At 41.4% G+C, this 17,334-nt stretch overlaps 1 protein-coding gene across 1 annotated transcript in view; it reads right to left on the bottom strand.

The window, feature by feature from the left end:
* Window positions 1-16,547, bottom strand: part of wdr47a (WD repeat domain 47a) — a 57,700-nt gene extending 41,153 nt beyond the window's left edge. The window contains exon 1 of the mRNA XM_063063906.1: window positions 16,003-16,547. The gene's annotated coding sequence lies outside the window, so the exon portion shown is untranslated. The remainder of the gene's footprint in view (window positions 1-16,002) is intronic.
* Window positions 16,548-17,334: the final 787 nt, after the last annotated feature.

The following is a 17,334-nucleotide window of genomic DNA, read 5'->3' as shown; positions in this document are numbered from 1 at the left end:
CATCCATCATTAAGAACCCCATCACCCAAGACATGCCCTCTTCACATTGCTACCATCAAGGTGGTGGTACAGGAACCGGAAGATACACACGTCTTAAGAACTGCTTCTTCCCCTCAGCCATAAGATTTCTGAATGGACAATGAACCCATGTACGCTACCTTATTTTTGTTTTCATTTCTGCTATCTTTTTGCACTATTTATTTATTTTAAAATATATTTATTTCTTATTTTAAATTGCCGATTTTTTTTGTTAGGTATTGCAATCTACTACTGCCACAAAACAAGAAATTTCATGATACATGTCAGTGATATTAAACCTGATTCTGACTCATGAAGTGCTTTGAGAGGCTGTGTTAGCTCCAGCCTCTTAGACAATCTTGACCCACTGCAAGTTGCCTACCACTCACTGAACAGCAGGTATGACATTGTGGGCATCAAGTTGCGTCCAAATAAGATTTTACCTGGGAGCTTAACCAATTTCCCCTTGGATCAACAAAGTACGACTATTAACATCTAAGGATACATATTGTATTAAAAGGATGGCTTGACTGGTAAAATATGAAATCAAATTCTTAGAAAGAGGTGACAGAGGATCGAAAGGTACAGAATTCTTGTGGTTAGAGTTAAGAAAGTGCAAGGGTAAAAACACCCTGATGGAAGTTATATACAGGTCTCCAATCAGTAGCTAGGGTGTGGGGTACAAATTACAGCGGGAGAAAGAAAAGGCATATAAAAAAAGGGCAATTTTACAATGGTCATGGGGGATTTTAATATGCAGGTAAATTGGGAAAACCAGGTTGATGCTGGATCCCTAGAACAAGAATTTGTAGAGTGCCTATGGGATGGCTTTTTAAAGTAGCTTGTGGTTGAGCCCACTATGGAAAAGGCTATTCTGGATTGGATGTTCTGTAATGAACCAGATTTGATTACGGAGCTTAAGGTAAGGAACCTTTAACAGACATTGATCTAATATGATAGAACTCACTCTGCAGTTTGATAGGGTTAAGCTAAATTAGATGTATTAGTATTACAGTTTAATAAAAGTAACCACAGAGACGCGACAGAGGATCTGGCCAAAACTGATTGGAAGGGAACATGAGCAGGGATGACGGTAGAGCAGCAATGGCTGGAGCTTCTGGGAGTAATTCAGAAGATGCAGGATCAGTTCATTCCAAGTATTAATGAGGCAACTGCAGCTTACAAGAGACGTCAAAGCATAAACACAAAAGGAAGGGCATACCATACAAAAAAAATTAGTGGGAAGCTAGAGGATTGAAAAGCTTTTAAAAGCCAACAGAAGGCAATTTAAAAAAAGCAATAAGAAGAGAAAAGATTAATTATAAAGCCAATACTATAAAATAGGATACTTTTTTGGAGATATATAAAGAGTCAAAGAGAAGACACTGTACTGCTGGAAAATAATGCTGGAGAGGTAGTAATGGGGAACAAAGAAATAGCTGATGAACTCAATAAGTATTTTTTTTGTCATACTTCACTGGGGCACTGGGGCAGATAGCAGCAGCTTACCAAAAATTCAAGTGTATGGAGGGCAGAAGTATGAGCAGATACCTTTACTAAAGAGAAGGTGCTTGGAAAGCTGAAAGGTCTGAAGATAGACAAGTCATTTGGATCACATGGAGTACACCCTGAAAGAGGTTAACTAGATTCTGGAATGGATCGAGAGGACTGGAAAATCACAAACATCACTCCACTCTCTAAGAAAGAGGGAGGGAGAAGACGAGAAATTACAGGCCAGTTAGTCTGACTGCAGTGTTTGGCAAGATGTTAAGGTTGATTTATACTTGTGCATACTAGCTTACGCCATAGCCTACGCAAATGGGCTATGCCATTGTGAGCATTTATACTTGTGCGATGGTGTGTCTGCGTCGCTCTGCAATTCACCGCCAAAACACTAGTTGGTGGTGGGGTTTCTATGCCACTGTGTTGAGTTTCTTCGTGTTGAAACTCAACAGGAAGAAACTCAAACCTCAAACAATGGCGACTGAAACTGAAGGAGGGTGAATTTTTTGTGCTTGTCCGGCCACTGAGAGACATGGACGAGGAAATGCATTTCAAATATTTTTGGATGTCGGCAGGTAGATTTGACGATTTGGTTCATCGTCTCCACGGATTTATTGTGCATCAGTGTACGCACAATATACTCAGAGACTGGCAATCACCATTCGAGTTTTAGCTTCAGGTGGAAGTCAACAGGCTGTAGCAGCTAGCTACAGACTGGCGTCAAGCACAGGGTCCTCCATAATTTTGGAGGTCTGTAAAGCTTTATGGAAAGCATTGCAGCCAGAGTTCCTTCCCTGCCTTTCAGTCGCCCAATGGCAAGCTATTGCAGCGTAGCAGGAAATGCGATGCTACAAAGCGGACCAATCACAGTTATTGTGGTCTGCGTCGCCGCGACACGTAGTTACATTTTTGGGGAGGTGTGAGTCAGGCTACGGCGTAGGATATGATGTAGGGTACACAGATGAGGTCTTAAAGGCACGCAATAAAATAGGCTGAAGTCAACATAGCTTCCTTAAGGGAAAATTTTGCCTGACAAATCTGTTGGAATTCCTTGAGCAAATAACAGGCAGGACAGAGAAAGGAGAATTAGTGGATGTTGTTTACTTGGATTTTCATAAGGTCCTTGACAAGGTGCCACACATGAAGCTGCTAAGCAAAATAAGAGCCCAATGATATGACAGGAAAAACACTAGCAAGGACAGAAAATTGGTTGACTGACAGAAGGCAAAGAGTAGAAGAAAAGGGGCCTTTTGCTGGTTGTACGCCAGTGACTAGTGGTGTTCTGCAGGGGTTGGTGTTGGGTCTGCTAATTCTGTTAATGATATGAATGACAAATTTGAAGGTTTTGTGGCCAAGTTTGGGGATGATACAAAGATAGGTAGAAGGGCATGTAGTATTGAGGAAGCAGGGTCTGCAAAAGGACTTGGAAAGATTAGAAGAATGGGCAAAGAAGTGGCAGCTGAAATATAGTGCAGAGAAGAGTATAGTCACAAACTTTGGTAGAAGGAATAAATGTGTACAGTATTTTCTAAATGGGGAGCAAATTCAGAAACTAGAGGTGCAACAGGACTTGGGAATTCTAGTCCATGGTTCCCTATAGGTTAGCTTGCAGGTTGAATTGGTAGTAAGATAGGCAAATGCAATTCTACTATACATTTTGAGAGTACTAAAATGCAAATACAAGGATGTAATGCTGAGATTTATAAGCATTGCTCAGACATTTGGAATATTGTAAGCAATGCTGAGTCCTAAATCTAAGAAAGGATGTGCTGACAATGGAGAGGGTCTAGAGGATGTTTATAAGAATTTTCTTCAGAATTAAAGGGTTAATGCATGAGGAGTATTTGATGGCTCTAGGCCTGTACTCGATGGAGTTTAGAAGAATCAGGGGGACCTAATTGAAACCAACCAAACATTGAAAGGCCTATATAGAGTGGATGTAGAGAGGATGTTACAATAGTGGGATAGTGTAGGACCAGAAGGAACACATCCTCACAACAGAAGCATCTCCCTTTAGAACAGAGATGAGGAGGATTTTTTTTTTAACAGCCAGAAGGTGGTGAATCCATGGAATTGATCGCCACAGACAGCTGTGGAGGCCAAGTTACTGGGTAATATTTAAAGCAGAGATTGATAGGTTCTTAATTAATAAGGGCATCAAAGGTTATGGGGACAAGTCAGGAGAACGCTGTTGAGAGGGAAACTAAATCAGCCATGATCAAAAAGCACACCAGACTTGATTAGCTGGATGGCCTAATTCTGCTCCGGTATCTTATGGTAACATGGCTACAGTGGATGCCATCTACCTGGCCTAACATGTATCTCTGGTGCATAAAGGAGGCTCAAGAAATTCGGTATGTCCCCATCGACCCTTACCAATTTTATCAATGTTCCATAAAAAGTATCCTATCTGGATGCATAACAGATTGGTATGCAACTACTCTGCATGTGACCACAAGAAACTGCAGTGAGTAGTGGAGACAGCTTAGCACACCACAGAAACCAGCTTCTGGACTCTGTCTATACTTCTAGCTGCTTCAGTAAAGCAGCCAGCATAATCAAAGACCCCACTCACCCTGGAAATTCTCTTTTCTTCTATCAGGCAGATACAAAAGCCTGAAAGCACATACTCACAGGCTCAAGGGCAGCTTGAATGGAGATGAAGGGACAGGTATAGCACTTGGGCTGCCTCCAGAGATAAGTGCTGGGAGGGAGATTAGTGGAGAGGGACGAATGGACAAGGGAATCATGGAAGGATCGTTTTGGAGGTGGCAGAAGTTGTGGAGTATGATGCGTTGGATGCAGAGGCTGATGCAGTGGTAGGTAAGGACAAGAGGAACTCCATCACAGTTAAAGCGGCAGGAAGATGGGGTGAGCACGGATGTTCGGGAAAAGGAGGAGGTGCAGGTGAGGACAGCATCAATACTGGAGTGAGAAAAACCCTGCCTAATATCCTGGAAAGGAAAGCCGCATCCTGGGAACAGATACAGTGGCGGTGCTGGAGCAGAGAAAAGGAAATATCATTTTTACAGAGGATAGGGTAGGAAGAGGTATAGTTAAGATAACTGTGGGAATCAGTAAGTATATAAAAAATGTCGGTTGACAGTTTTTCTCCAGTAATGGAGACAGAAAGATCAAGAATGGGGAGGGAGATGTCAGAGAATGGTAAGTGCATGGAATGCATTGCCGGGGGTGGTAGTAGAGGCAGATACATTACGGAGATTAAGACCCTCTTAAATAGGCAGATGGATGAAAGAAAAATGAGGGATATGCGAGAGGGAAGAGCCAGATTAATTTTGGATTGGGTTAAAAGGCTGGCACAACATCATGGGCTGAAGGGCTTGTACTCTACTGTGCTGTACAGTACTATGTTCTAATAAATACAAATGTTGCTGTGGTTGACGAACCCTTTTATCTTCATGTTTTCCTTGTGGATCAGATGCAAATATTAGCTAAACATACTACAACCTGGGCATTGTCAGCAATCTTGCACAGAAGCATCATCATTTCTTCAAGAGTGAGCAAACTTGGAAATTCCATGCAAGCAAAATAGACTGAAATATCTACCCTTTATAACCTTGTTTATTTTTGGTTGATAACTATTGTGTTTAATTGAGAATGTTCATTATTTTTTCTTACAAGTTAAAACTAATTGTTTTTAAATGTTTTTTGTGTAGGATTGAAAATTACTCCTAGCTAAGATCAAACCTTATACTCTACAAAAAATATTTTTACCCTTACCACACTGAAATATACACCCCATTATACAAATAAAATAACCAAATCATAAATTATAATTAGACAAACAACAGCATTAAAGTATTATAACTTATTTTATCAATAGCCCCAAAGTCTTGGCATAGCAGTTTTCTTAAAGAAAAACATAGATTTTGATGATGGAAGTCACTTTAAGTGCTCCATTTGAACTGGCCAAGCATATAGTTCAGACATGCAGAGGAAATGACTATAAATATAAAAACATTCCTAGAGTTTCATATCTCAAGTTCCAAAAGACAATATCTGTTTCTGAACATTCAAAAAACACATTTTATTTAACAAAAGTGTATGAACTTAAGCCTCCCATTTACCTGCTTTGTTCAATATTCATCAATATTTTTACCCAATTAAAAATAAAGTACAATCTCTCTTTAGAGCCTCAGTTGCAGATGTTGCTTCCTTCTCTTGAAGAAACAAACTCTTGACTCCCATTAACAAACATGAAAATTTTAATTCTTTATTTTATTATAAAGAACTAAAGTTTACCAAGCATAACAACTCAGCCTAGTTCCAGTTCTAACGACCACACTTCAGCTCTGGGTTTACACAGCAGTATTAACAGATTGGCATGTATGCCAATAAATTTCTGTCAGTCAGACACCTTCTACCCCCACACTTCAGCTCTGGATTCATGCACCAATATCAACAGACTGGTATGTATGCCGATAAATCCTTCTCAGTCAGAAACCAGAGCACATATTAAGGCTGGCACTCAGGTTTCCTGTTGAGACAGTTGAACAGTTTGAGGTACCATCTTTCAGAAAAAAAAATTAAACTGTGGCTCTCTATCTGCCTTCCCAAGTGGATTAAAAGACTTCAAAGGATATAGTAAATAATTTAGTAGGCTCTTAGCATACATAAACAATATTTTTCTTGGAGTGGTCTTTGGGAGTGTGGCCCAGTGTAGATGTGGGGAGCTGAACATTTGGCTCAAGGAGCTTTGACAACAAAGCACAGGTGAGGACTAAGTAAAAACTATGTTAATCTGTGATCTTTGAATTGTAGACAAAATGGTAGCCAGGGCAATGGAATGTTTCTTCTGCAAGACGTAGAAGTCAAGGAACCTCATGATCTCACTGATGACCACATCTGTAGAAAGTGCATCCATTTGTACCTCCTGTCAGACTGGATCAAGGAACCAAAGATGCAGTTGGATTTACTCAGGATCATCTATCATGCTGATGAGTTTTAGTGAAGTAGTGACAACTAAGATGCAGGTTACAAATAAATGAGTAACCACCAGAAGTAGTAAGGTAAGTAGGCAGCACATGCAAGGTTCATCTTTGGCCATTTGGCCTAGTAACAAGTAAACCTCATTTTACACTGCTGGGTGAGGGAGTAGGGGAATGACCTTTCAGAGGGCAGCAGCAGTAGCTGGGTCAGTGCACTGCGCCTGGCTCTGAGGCAAACAAGGGAAGGGTGAAGTCAGGCAGAGCAGTAGGGATAAGGGACTTGATAGTATGGGGCACAGATACATATTTCTGTGGCTGCAATCAATACTTCAACATTGTGTTGTAGTGTGTACAGGACATTTGGTGAGGAGAGAGTGAGCAACAAGAGGTTGTGATCCATACAGATATGTAGAAGCCATGTATCTGTTCTCTATCTGCTTTGCATTCTGTGTTGCGCATTTACTATGTTTATTATGGTAATCAGTCACACGAATGGGGCCGTAGTAAAAGTGAAGGGAATAAGTTATGTATTCTTGCTTATTTCGTTGCAGTTTGGGATTGGCAGAGGTCATATCTTTTGCTGACTGCTGAAATAACATTCAATAATGCTTAATTGTATGATTACTAATTGTTAATAAAAGATCGATTAAAGGGTTCAACTTTTGGAGCAATCACAGGACCTGTGGGGTGTCATGCAACTCTGTACGATCGCAGGCAAATGGCAAATGTTTTGATTTGATTTTGGATTAGTTTTGCCACTACAGATATCAATCTGTATAAACAGTAATAACATCCTACAAATGGATTTTAGGAAAATAGGTAAAGTTAAAAGCAGGATTTCCAGGGTTATGATGTCAAGATTACTATCCATGCCACATGCTAGTGAAGTGAAATAATGTTCAATATGTGCTTAAGGAACTGGGGCAGGATGAGTGCTTCAGATTTATGGATCATTGGGCTCTTCTTAGTTGAGTTGGGATCTATACAAACAAGACTGTTTGGATCTGAACTCAAGGAAAACCAATATCCCCACAGGGAGGTTTCTTACTCAGGAGGGTTTAAACTAGAATGGCATGGAATTGGGAACCACAACAGCAGGGCAACAGGTGGTAGGATTGTGGGGAAAACTGAAAGGAAGGATAGCAATGGACAGGCTAATAAACATGGTGGAACTGATGGGCTGAAATGTGTTTATTTCAATGTTAGAAGTATTATGGAATTATAAGGTTGTTGCCACTACAGAGACCTGGTTGTACGATGGACAGGAATAGCAGCTCAACGTTCAAGGTTTTGCTGTTCAGAGGGTGGTAAAAGAGGTTGCACCACTGATAAAGCAGAATTTCACAGCAGTACACAAAGAGAACATACTAGAGGACATATCCACAGAGGTGGAGTCCAGAAGTAAGAAAGGTGCAATCACTCTGATGGCATTATATAATAGGCCCCTTAATGACCACTGAAAGATAGAGGAACAAAATTGTAGACAGGTTATGGGAAGGCACAGAAACAACAGGGTTGTCATAGTGGGAGACTAACTTCCCTGGTACTGATTGGAATTTCTTTAATACAAAAGGCATAGATGGAGCAGGACATCTGTGCATCCAAGAGGGGTTCTTCAAACAGTAGGTATAAAGTCCAACTAAAGGAGAGAATATATTGGACATAGTTCTGATAAATGAGCCAAGCCAGGAGAACATTTTGAGAACAGTGACCAAAACTTCTTATGCTTATGTTATGAGTAAGGATGTAATTGGATCTTGTAGGAAGATACTAAATTGAGGGAGGGCAAATTACTTCAAAATGAGACAATAGCTAAATAGCATTGATTAGAAGCAGCTGTTGTTGGACAAGGACATCTCAATTATGTGGGAGTTGTTTAAAGACTAGCTGATTAGAGCTCAAGATTGGCATGTTCTGATTAGGAGTAAGGACAACTATGATAAGGCAGGGAATCCTTGGATGATCTGAAAGGTTCTAAATTCAACAAGAAAGGAAAAGGAAACACACATGAGGTTTAGGATGCTAAAATCCAACTGGGCTTACGTAGAATATAAGAATAGCAGGAAAGTACACAAGCAAGTGATTAGGAAGGCAAAAAGGGGCCATGAAATATCCTTCACAAACAGGATCAAGGAGAATCCCAAGACATTTTTAACTTGCATTAAGAAAAAGGAGATAAATAAAGTCTGGGTAGGCCCACTCAAGGATAAAACAGGGAGACAGAGTAAGTAGCTGAGGTACTAAATGAATACTTTGCATTGGCATTACTGAAGGATTTGGAAGACAGTGAAAACAGAGTGGGGTATGCTAATGTGCTTTGACATTTTGAGGTTATGGAGGAGAGAATGCTGGGTCTTCAGAAAAACATTTAAGGTTGCTAAGTCTCCAGTGCTTGATGGCATATACCCAGAACATTTAAAGAAGCAAGTGAGAAGATTGTTGGGGCTTTGACAATAATTTTTGATTCCTCTCTAGGAACTGATGATGTTCCAGAAGATTGGACGGTAGAAAATGTTGTGCCTTTATTTAACAATGGAGATAACCTAGATATTATTGACCAGCAAATCTCATGTTAATGGTAGGGAAAACAATATTACATGTATTATATGCATCTATAAAAGTAATGCCTGCTTATGGACAGTCAGCTTGGCTTTTGGCAAGGCAGGTTATGCCTTACAAATTTGATTCAGATTTTCAAGGAGGTGACAAAGGAGCCTAATGAGGGTAAGGCAGTGGACACTATTGTATAGATTTTAGTAAAGTATTTGATAAGGTCCCTCATGGTAGGTTGATTCAAAAGATAAAGATGCATGGGATCGAAGGTGCAAATTTGGACTCATAACTGGCCACAGAAGTCAGAAAGCAGAAGTGGAAGGCTGTTATTCTGGCCGGAGGTCTGTGGTCAGTGGTGATCCATAAGGACTGGTGCTGGGACCTCTTGCTTGTGATATACACTCAGTGTCCACTTTATTAGGAACAGCAGCTTATTATTGCAAATATCCAATCATGCGGCAGCAACTCAATGCATAAAAGCATGCAGACATGGTCAAGAGGTTCAGTTGTTGTTCAGACCAAACATCAGAGTGGGGAAAAATGTGATCTCAGTGACTTTGACCGTGGAATGATTGTTGGTGCCAGAGGGAGTGGCTTGAGTGGCTTGAAACTGCTAATCTCCTGGAATTTTCACTCCCAACACACTCTAGAATTTAGAGAATGGTGAAAAAAATAAAAAAATATCCAATGAGTGGCAGTTCTGTGGGTGAAAACACCTTATTAATGAGAGAGGTCAGAGGAAAACGGCTAGGCTGATTCAAGCTGACAGGAAGGTGACAACGACTCAACTCACGCAGTGAGTTGCAGAAGAGCATCTCTGAAGACACAACACATCGAACCTTGTAGTGGATGGGCAGAAGACCACAAATGCACACTCAGTGGCCAATTTACTAGGTCCAGGGGGTACCTAATAAAATGATTATTGAGTGCATTTCAATAAGTTTGAACGAACACGTAGGTAGATGAATTAGAAGTTTGTAATTGATACCGACATTGGTGGAGATGTGGATAGTGTAAAAGACTATCAGTGATACACACACAAAATGCTGGAGGAACTCAGCGGGCCAACTCATTGACTGTACCCCTTTCCATAGATGCTGCCTGACCTGCCGAGTTCCTCCAGCATTTTGTGTGTATTGCTCGGATTTCCAGCATCTGCAGACTTTCTCTTGTTTGTGATTTAAGACAATCAGAGAATACAGTGGGATATAGATCACCTACAGATCTTGGCAGAAAGAGTAATCTAGGAAAGTGTGAGGTGTTCCACTTTGAGAGGTCAAATGAAAGGTTATAATTAATGGTATACTCTGTGACAACACTGAGGTATAGAAGGATCTTGGGGCTTGGGTCCATAGTTCATTGAAAGTGGCTATGCAAGCAGATAAGGTGATAAAGGTGGTATATGGCACAATTCCCTTCATTATTGAATTGAATTGATTTTATTTCTTACATCCTTCACATACATAAGACCATAAGACAAAGGAGAAGTCAGCCATTCAGCCCATTGAGTCTGCCCCACCATTTTACCATGAGCTGATCCATTCTCCCATTTAGTCCCACTTCCCTGCCTTCTCACCATAACCCTTGATGCCCTGGCTACTCAAATACCTATTAATCTCTGCCTTAAATACACCCAATGACTTGGCCTCCACTGCCGCCCGTGGCAACAAATTCCATAGATTCACCACCCTCTGGCTAAAAAAATTTCTCCGCATCTCTGTTCTGAATGGGCACCCTTCAATCCTTAAGTCATGCCCTCTTGTACTAGACTCCCCCACCATGGGAAACAATTTTGCCACATCCACTCTGTCCACGCCTTTCAACATTCAAAATGTTTATGAGGTCCCCCCTCATTCTTCTAAACTCCAAGGAATACAGTCCAAGAGCAGACAAACATTCCTTACATGTTAACCCTCTCATTCCTGGAATCATTCTAGTGAATCTTCTCTGAACCCTCTCCAACGTCAGCACATCCCTTCTTAAATAAGGAGCCCAAAACTGCCCACAGTACTCCAAGTGGGGTCTTACCAGTGCCTTACAGAGCCTCAACATTACATCCCTGCTCCTATACTCTATTCCTCTAGAAATGAATGCCAACACTGCATTTGCCTTCTTCACCACTGACTCAATCTGGAGGTTAATCTTAAAGGTATCCTGCACGAGGACTCCCAAGTCCCGCTGAGGACTTGAGGAGTAAAAGTCTTCACGTTACGTCTCTGTCTAAATGTGCAATCATAGTAATTTATAATAAATAGAACAGTCAATGCAACATAGAATACACTCAAATCAGCGCGAGTTAATCAGTCTGATGGCCTGGTGGAAGAAGCTGTCCCAGAGCCTGTTGGTCCTGGCTTTTATGCAACGGTACTGTTTCCCAAATGGTAGCAGCTGGAATAGATCATGGTTGGGGTGACTCGGGTCCCCAGTGATCCTATGGGCCCTTTTTACACACCTGTTATTGTAAATGTCCTGAATCATGGGAAGTTCACAACTACAGATGCGCTGGGCTGTCTGCATTACTCTCTGCAAAGTCCTGTGATCAAGGGACGTACATAACAGGCAGTGATGTAGCCAGTCAGGATGCTCTCAACAGTGCCCCCCGTAGTAGGGTTGATTATTATAAAAGCAAGGAAGTCATGGTGCAGCTATATGAAGCTAATCAGAACACATTTGGAATACTGCGTGCCGTTCTGATTGCCTTATTATTGGAAGGATGTGGAGACTGTGGAAAGAATGAAGAAGAGGTTCAGCAGGATACTGCCTGGATTAGAGAGTAGGCATTATAAGGAAATTTTGGACAAACTTGTGTTGTTCTTCCTAGAGCTTGGAGGCTGAAGAAAGACCCGATAGAAGTTTTAAAAATTATTAAGGGCAATAGATAGGGTGGACAGAATCTTTTCCCCCAGGGTAGAAAAGTCAAACAACAGAGAACATGCTTTTAAGTTGGGTGGGTGGGTAGTTTAAAAGCCATGTGAGAGCAAGTTGTTTATGCCAAGAGTGTCAAGTGTCTGGAATGGGTAGTAGTGCAGTAGTGGAAACAGTGGTTTGGTAGAGTTTAAGAGGCTTTTAGATAGACACATGAATATAAGGGAATTGATACAGTGGAGGAGGACATTTAGTATAAATTGCCAACAACACTGGCACATTATAGTCCAAATGGCCTGTCCAGTGAAGTACTATTTGTCCCTCAATCAATGTCACTAAAAAGAATGCTGACTTAGAAGTCAAGAGCAGGAATAGGCCAATTGACCCATCAAGCTTGCTCTACAACTTAATGAGATCATGGCAGATTTGATAATAAACTAACTTTGTATTCCCTTTTACATACAACAACCTTTTACCCTTTGCTTATTAAGTATCTATGTGCCGCCTTATTAAAAACAATCAAAGATCCAGCTTCCAGCAGTTTTCCTAAGGATATAGCCCATATCATATTCTGACGATCATACATTTGTAATTCAAACAACACACACAAAATGCTGGAACTCAGCAGGCTAGGCAGCATCTACTCTTTTCCTAGATGCTGCCTGGCCTGTGAGTTTCTCCAGCATTTTGTGTGTGTTGCTGGATTTCCAGCATCTTCAGATTTTCTCTTGTTTGTAATTCAAATTCGTGTCCTTTCTCTTAACTAATTTTAAGTCCTGAATTAGCAATTATCTCCAAATTTACACATTTTTTCTGCTATGCTTTATTTTGGAGCCTTCTTAAAAATTAATTCATAGAATATAGCAATAAGACAAATACTACCTACTGACCTTGCCCCACCATTCACTGAAGCTAGTCTTTTACTTCCACATTCTTAATTGTTAAATTGAGATATTTAACAAATTCATAAGTATACTTACTAACTCCAGGTCCACATCCCTCAAGGTAGAAAATTACAAATAATTCACAAGTCAGAATCATACAGCATACACAGAGACATATGCAGTACAACTCTGATACATAGCGATACTTTGGATGAAAATGAAAGTGGGTGGATTCACAGATTTGTAGATGACACTGAGATTATCATACTTATCTATACTAATCCCACATCCACTTTATATTCCCCTATACCTTGCTCATTCAAATGCCTGTCAAAATGCTTGTTAACTACACTCTGAAAAATTTACTCCTCACATCTCCTTTAAATCAGCTCCTCCTCAATCTAAAGCTATACCCCAGCTTGAGACACTCCTACTCCAGCTATCCATCTCATTTCTGTCGCTCATGATTTTACACACCTCTAAAATGTCAATTCTCAACCTTTACTACAGGGAAAATAAACCCAGTCCAACCTCTGATAACTTTAGCCTTGTGACCCAAGCAACATCCTTGTGAATCTCTTCTGCACCCTTTCTAGATAATCCTTTGATAAAACACCAGTTAAACCACAAGTGGAGCAACCAGTTCTGCATGATCACTGTATGGGCTGGAGAATAACGGTAATGAAGGTCGGTATAATTTTCCTTGGAAGGCAGACAAATTTAATTGCATTCTGAATTAACAGGTACTTAAAAATCCTGCTTCTCTAAGGATAAACTGAGACTTTGATTTATGGTAGTTAGAAGGATTACTCTGGTCTTTATAGTGGGTTTTCAACCCACAACTTTCTGACAAGCTAAAATGCAATCTTAAAGCTGTGCGGCACAGGAGCAGTTACTGATGTTTAATAACTCTTTACCATCTACACTAATTGCTTTTTACCAAGTACTTGGTCCATAGCTTTCTATAGCTTAGCGATTTGAGTGCTTGCATAGATAATTCTTCAGTGCTGTGAGATCATTCTTGAATACCTACACACTCCAGTCAAGGATCTTAGATCTTTTAGGTTTTGATGCTTCTGTTATGGGTAAAAGTATCTTACAATCCATTCTATCTATGCCTCTATCAGGACCCTACTCTGCCTCCTCAACTCGGAGGAAAACAAACCTAGCTTATCCAGTCTCTTCATAAATAAAACACTCCATCACAGACTAAATCCTGTTGGATCCCTTCTGTACTTTCTTGAGTGCAGAAATGTATTGATTCCAGTTAAGCAATATTGTGTACGATGGCAATTCTCTGACCTGGTTTATGTGCCATCACTGATTAACAAAGATTCACCAAGGACAGTGGGCATAAACTGAAGGCAGCATACCCTACACAAATCATTTCCCTTCAGGATAACAAAGAAGAATGTAATATCAAATAAGCAAAAAATGCTGGAAATCTAACAAAAACAAAATGCTGTAAATACTCCCCATCAACCTGGACATCTCCCTCTGGCTTACTAACCTCTCCAGATATAACGTCTGAATAAAGAAATTTCTCTTCTCAAGTGATATGCTATTCTGCAATTTTGAACAGCCATTCCCTGTCAAGGGAAAAAGCTTTCAGTGTCAACTCCAAGATCTAAAAACCCTTGTTTCAAGGTAATCAGTTCTCCTTCTGTTCAACTTCTCTTCTTTCCCACTGCAGCCAAACTTCAATGTGTCCAATCCAAGTATACCACTTTTCTACGTTGTGATCAATAGTCAATCTTTTGTCCATCAACAATTAAAAAAACAAAATGCTTTCTAAGTAATCCCCTCCACAAACTCCAAATGCCCCAAAACATTTTACAGCCAATTAAGTACTGTACTTTGAAAATTATTGTTTTTTTAATACAGTCAGCACAAGAGCCAATTTGGCATAAAAAGCTCCCGCAGTTGGTAATGATATATTGACCTGACAAATTTTGGCCAGTATACCTTCAGCAAGCATCTCTTCTAAAATCCACTTATAGAGAGTGTTCCCACAGTGCTGTTAAGTACAGCACACAAGCAAAGATGAAATGACTGAAATCAACATGGACAATATCAGTATTTCCATGATAGTGACTGTCTCAAAATATTCAATGAAATTTGTAAGGTACAACTCAGATCTGACCATGTGAAATAAAAATAGAATGTTGGAAACACGTAGCAGGTCCAGCAACATCTAAGGAAAGAACAATACTGTTAACATTCCAGGTCAAAGGATCTCATCAAGGCTATCTGACCTGAAACAACACCTGTTTCTTCAGCAGATACTGTCTGGCCTGCTGACTGAATTCCAGCACCTTCTGTTATTTCATACAGTCCTATACTATTTTTCTTTGATCAACTCAAACTTTTCCAGATGTTCAAATACTACTCTGCAATAGAATTAAACCTAAGTTTAGTTCTGCTGGTTATGGCTTCCCTCTTTTCAACCTGAACCAACTGGTCCTGATAATCTGCACTTCTGATTAAAATTCTTTACCTACATTTGCTTTCAAAAATGTTAGAGCTTGAGTCTTGTTGCAACACAAAATGGAAAAATACTGGAAATACTCTGGTCAGCAGTCCTGAAACATTAGCTGTTTCTCTTCCTACAAATGCTGCCTGACGTGGTTTTTACTTTAGATTTCCAGTATTGTCAGTTTTTGTTTTTATTTTTCTACTTTATTGTAGTAATTTCCCCGATGCTAATACGAAATCTAAAATGTTAACCTGTTTATTTATTTTGGGAGGCAAAAGGTTGATGGTAAGGGAGTTATTGAGCAGCGCTACTTTAGTGTGACTTTCCAGCGTGATCCTTATTTGTTTTGGTCCAAATAAATAATTGCAAATTGAAACAAAGACCAAGTCTTCGTTAATGTGACTAGGCGGGACAAAGACCGATCTCCTCACCACAGTCGTAGATCGCAGGTTACGGACCGCACGGCCTCTCTCCCACCATCCCACTAGGGCATCTCTAACGGTTTCAAGGGGCATCAGGGGCATTAGCCCTCCCCAAATCCCGGGACGTGGGGCTTGGGAACTGTCGACAGGATAGATCGGGGGCCACACGAAGTCGCCGCCGCGCTAACTTAATCCGGCGGCGGGTTTAGGGTGGGGTTTATAAATGAGATTCCCACAAAGAGGGACTGGCTTCATGCTGGGCCACTGGGCGACCGAGACCATCGCCCTCGCACAACGCACTCACAACTTCAAAGAACTGCTGCAATTCATACCCGTCCACTGGCAACTGACTGGAGAGCCCGGCGAGTGGCGTCCTTCGTTCGCCTCGGTTTATCGCCGCTCCTTACCGACCGTTATTCCTCTCCCCATCGCCGGTGGAGAACAGCCACGGCCCAGCATCAGGGCAGGAAACGCGCAGTGCGCCTGCGCGCCCGTCACCGCAGCAACGAGGCAGCGCGGCCAGTCTTGACAGGTAGGAGGAAGGGCGGATCGGCCGGTCGGGTCGCGAAGGGGCTGATCCGGTTCGGGTGGCGATGACCGGGCACCGGCCGCCCCGCAAACGAGGCTCGGCCCGGTATGTTGCGGTGGCTAAATAAAAAAACCCGGCAATGTGCGGATCGACACGGCAGCAGCGAGACGGAGCTTTGATGAAGAACCTTCCAGATGCGTCCCGCTTACCCGATGACTGCCGCTCGAGCTCGCACGGGGTTGGCGGCGCCGTTGTCCTAGCGCCCGCGCTGCTCGCATCCAATCAGGGTGGCCGCCCGAGCGAACCTTGACTCATCAGATGCCGACTGGATCCATGACACCCCCTTGAATCGACGCTCCCCGCTTTTCCGAGCTGCGCTGTTCGCTCAGCGGTGCTGCTTCTTGCAACGCTGCATCAGTCTTTCCATTTTGTCGGTTCGAAATAGTCTTATCGTAATCTAATGCATTTTCCAACATTTTTTGCTTAACATCTGAGCTTGTACCACGTCCATTTTTCCAGACTGTGTGGGGTCCAGTTTTCTTAATTTATACATAATAATGAGTAACTTGCAGTGATTGTGTAATGGTTGGGAGAGAATAAATCATAAACACAAGAGATACTACAATACTGGAAATCCAAGCAACACACACAAAATGCTGGAGGAAATCTGCAGGTCAGGCAGCATCTATGGGGTTGAATAAGCAGTCGACGTTTCGGTCCGAGCCACCTCCAGCAGGTGTGTGTGTGATAGCTGGACAGTATGTTTAAATCATACATTAAAACAGAAAATGGTTACACTCATCAGGGTAGGCAACACTTGTCGTTAGAAACAACATTAATATTTCAGGTTGCCAGCTTTTCATCAAACGAAATGTTTAAGGCAGATATACTTCTATACTAACTTCAGTTAGTCCTGACGAAGGGTCTCGGCCTGAAACGTCGACTGCGCCACTTCCTATAGATGCTGCTTGGCCTGCTGCGTTCACCAGCAACTTTGATGTATGTTGCTTGAATTTCCAGCATCTGCAGAATTCGTGTTGTTTGTGTTTAAGGCAGATGATCAGTCGGCAAGCTACACAAATGGGAGGTGGTGAATGAATTCGGGAGATGAATGCACAGATAAAATCCCGTGTCC

The sequence above is a fragment of the Mobula hypostoma genome, chromosome 12 (assembly GCF_963921235.1).
Source record: "Mobula hypostoma chromosome 12, sMobHyp1.1, whole genome shotgun sequence".
NCBI lineage: Eukaryota > Metazoa > Chordata > Chondrichthyes > Myliobatiformes > Myliobatidae > Mobula > Mobula hypostoma.
Note: the sequence above shows the minus strand (reverse complement) of the source record. Positions and strands in the feature narration are given on the sequence as shown.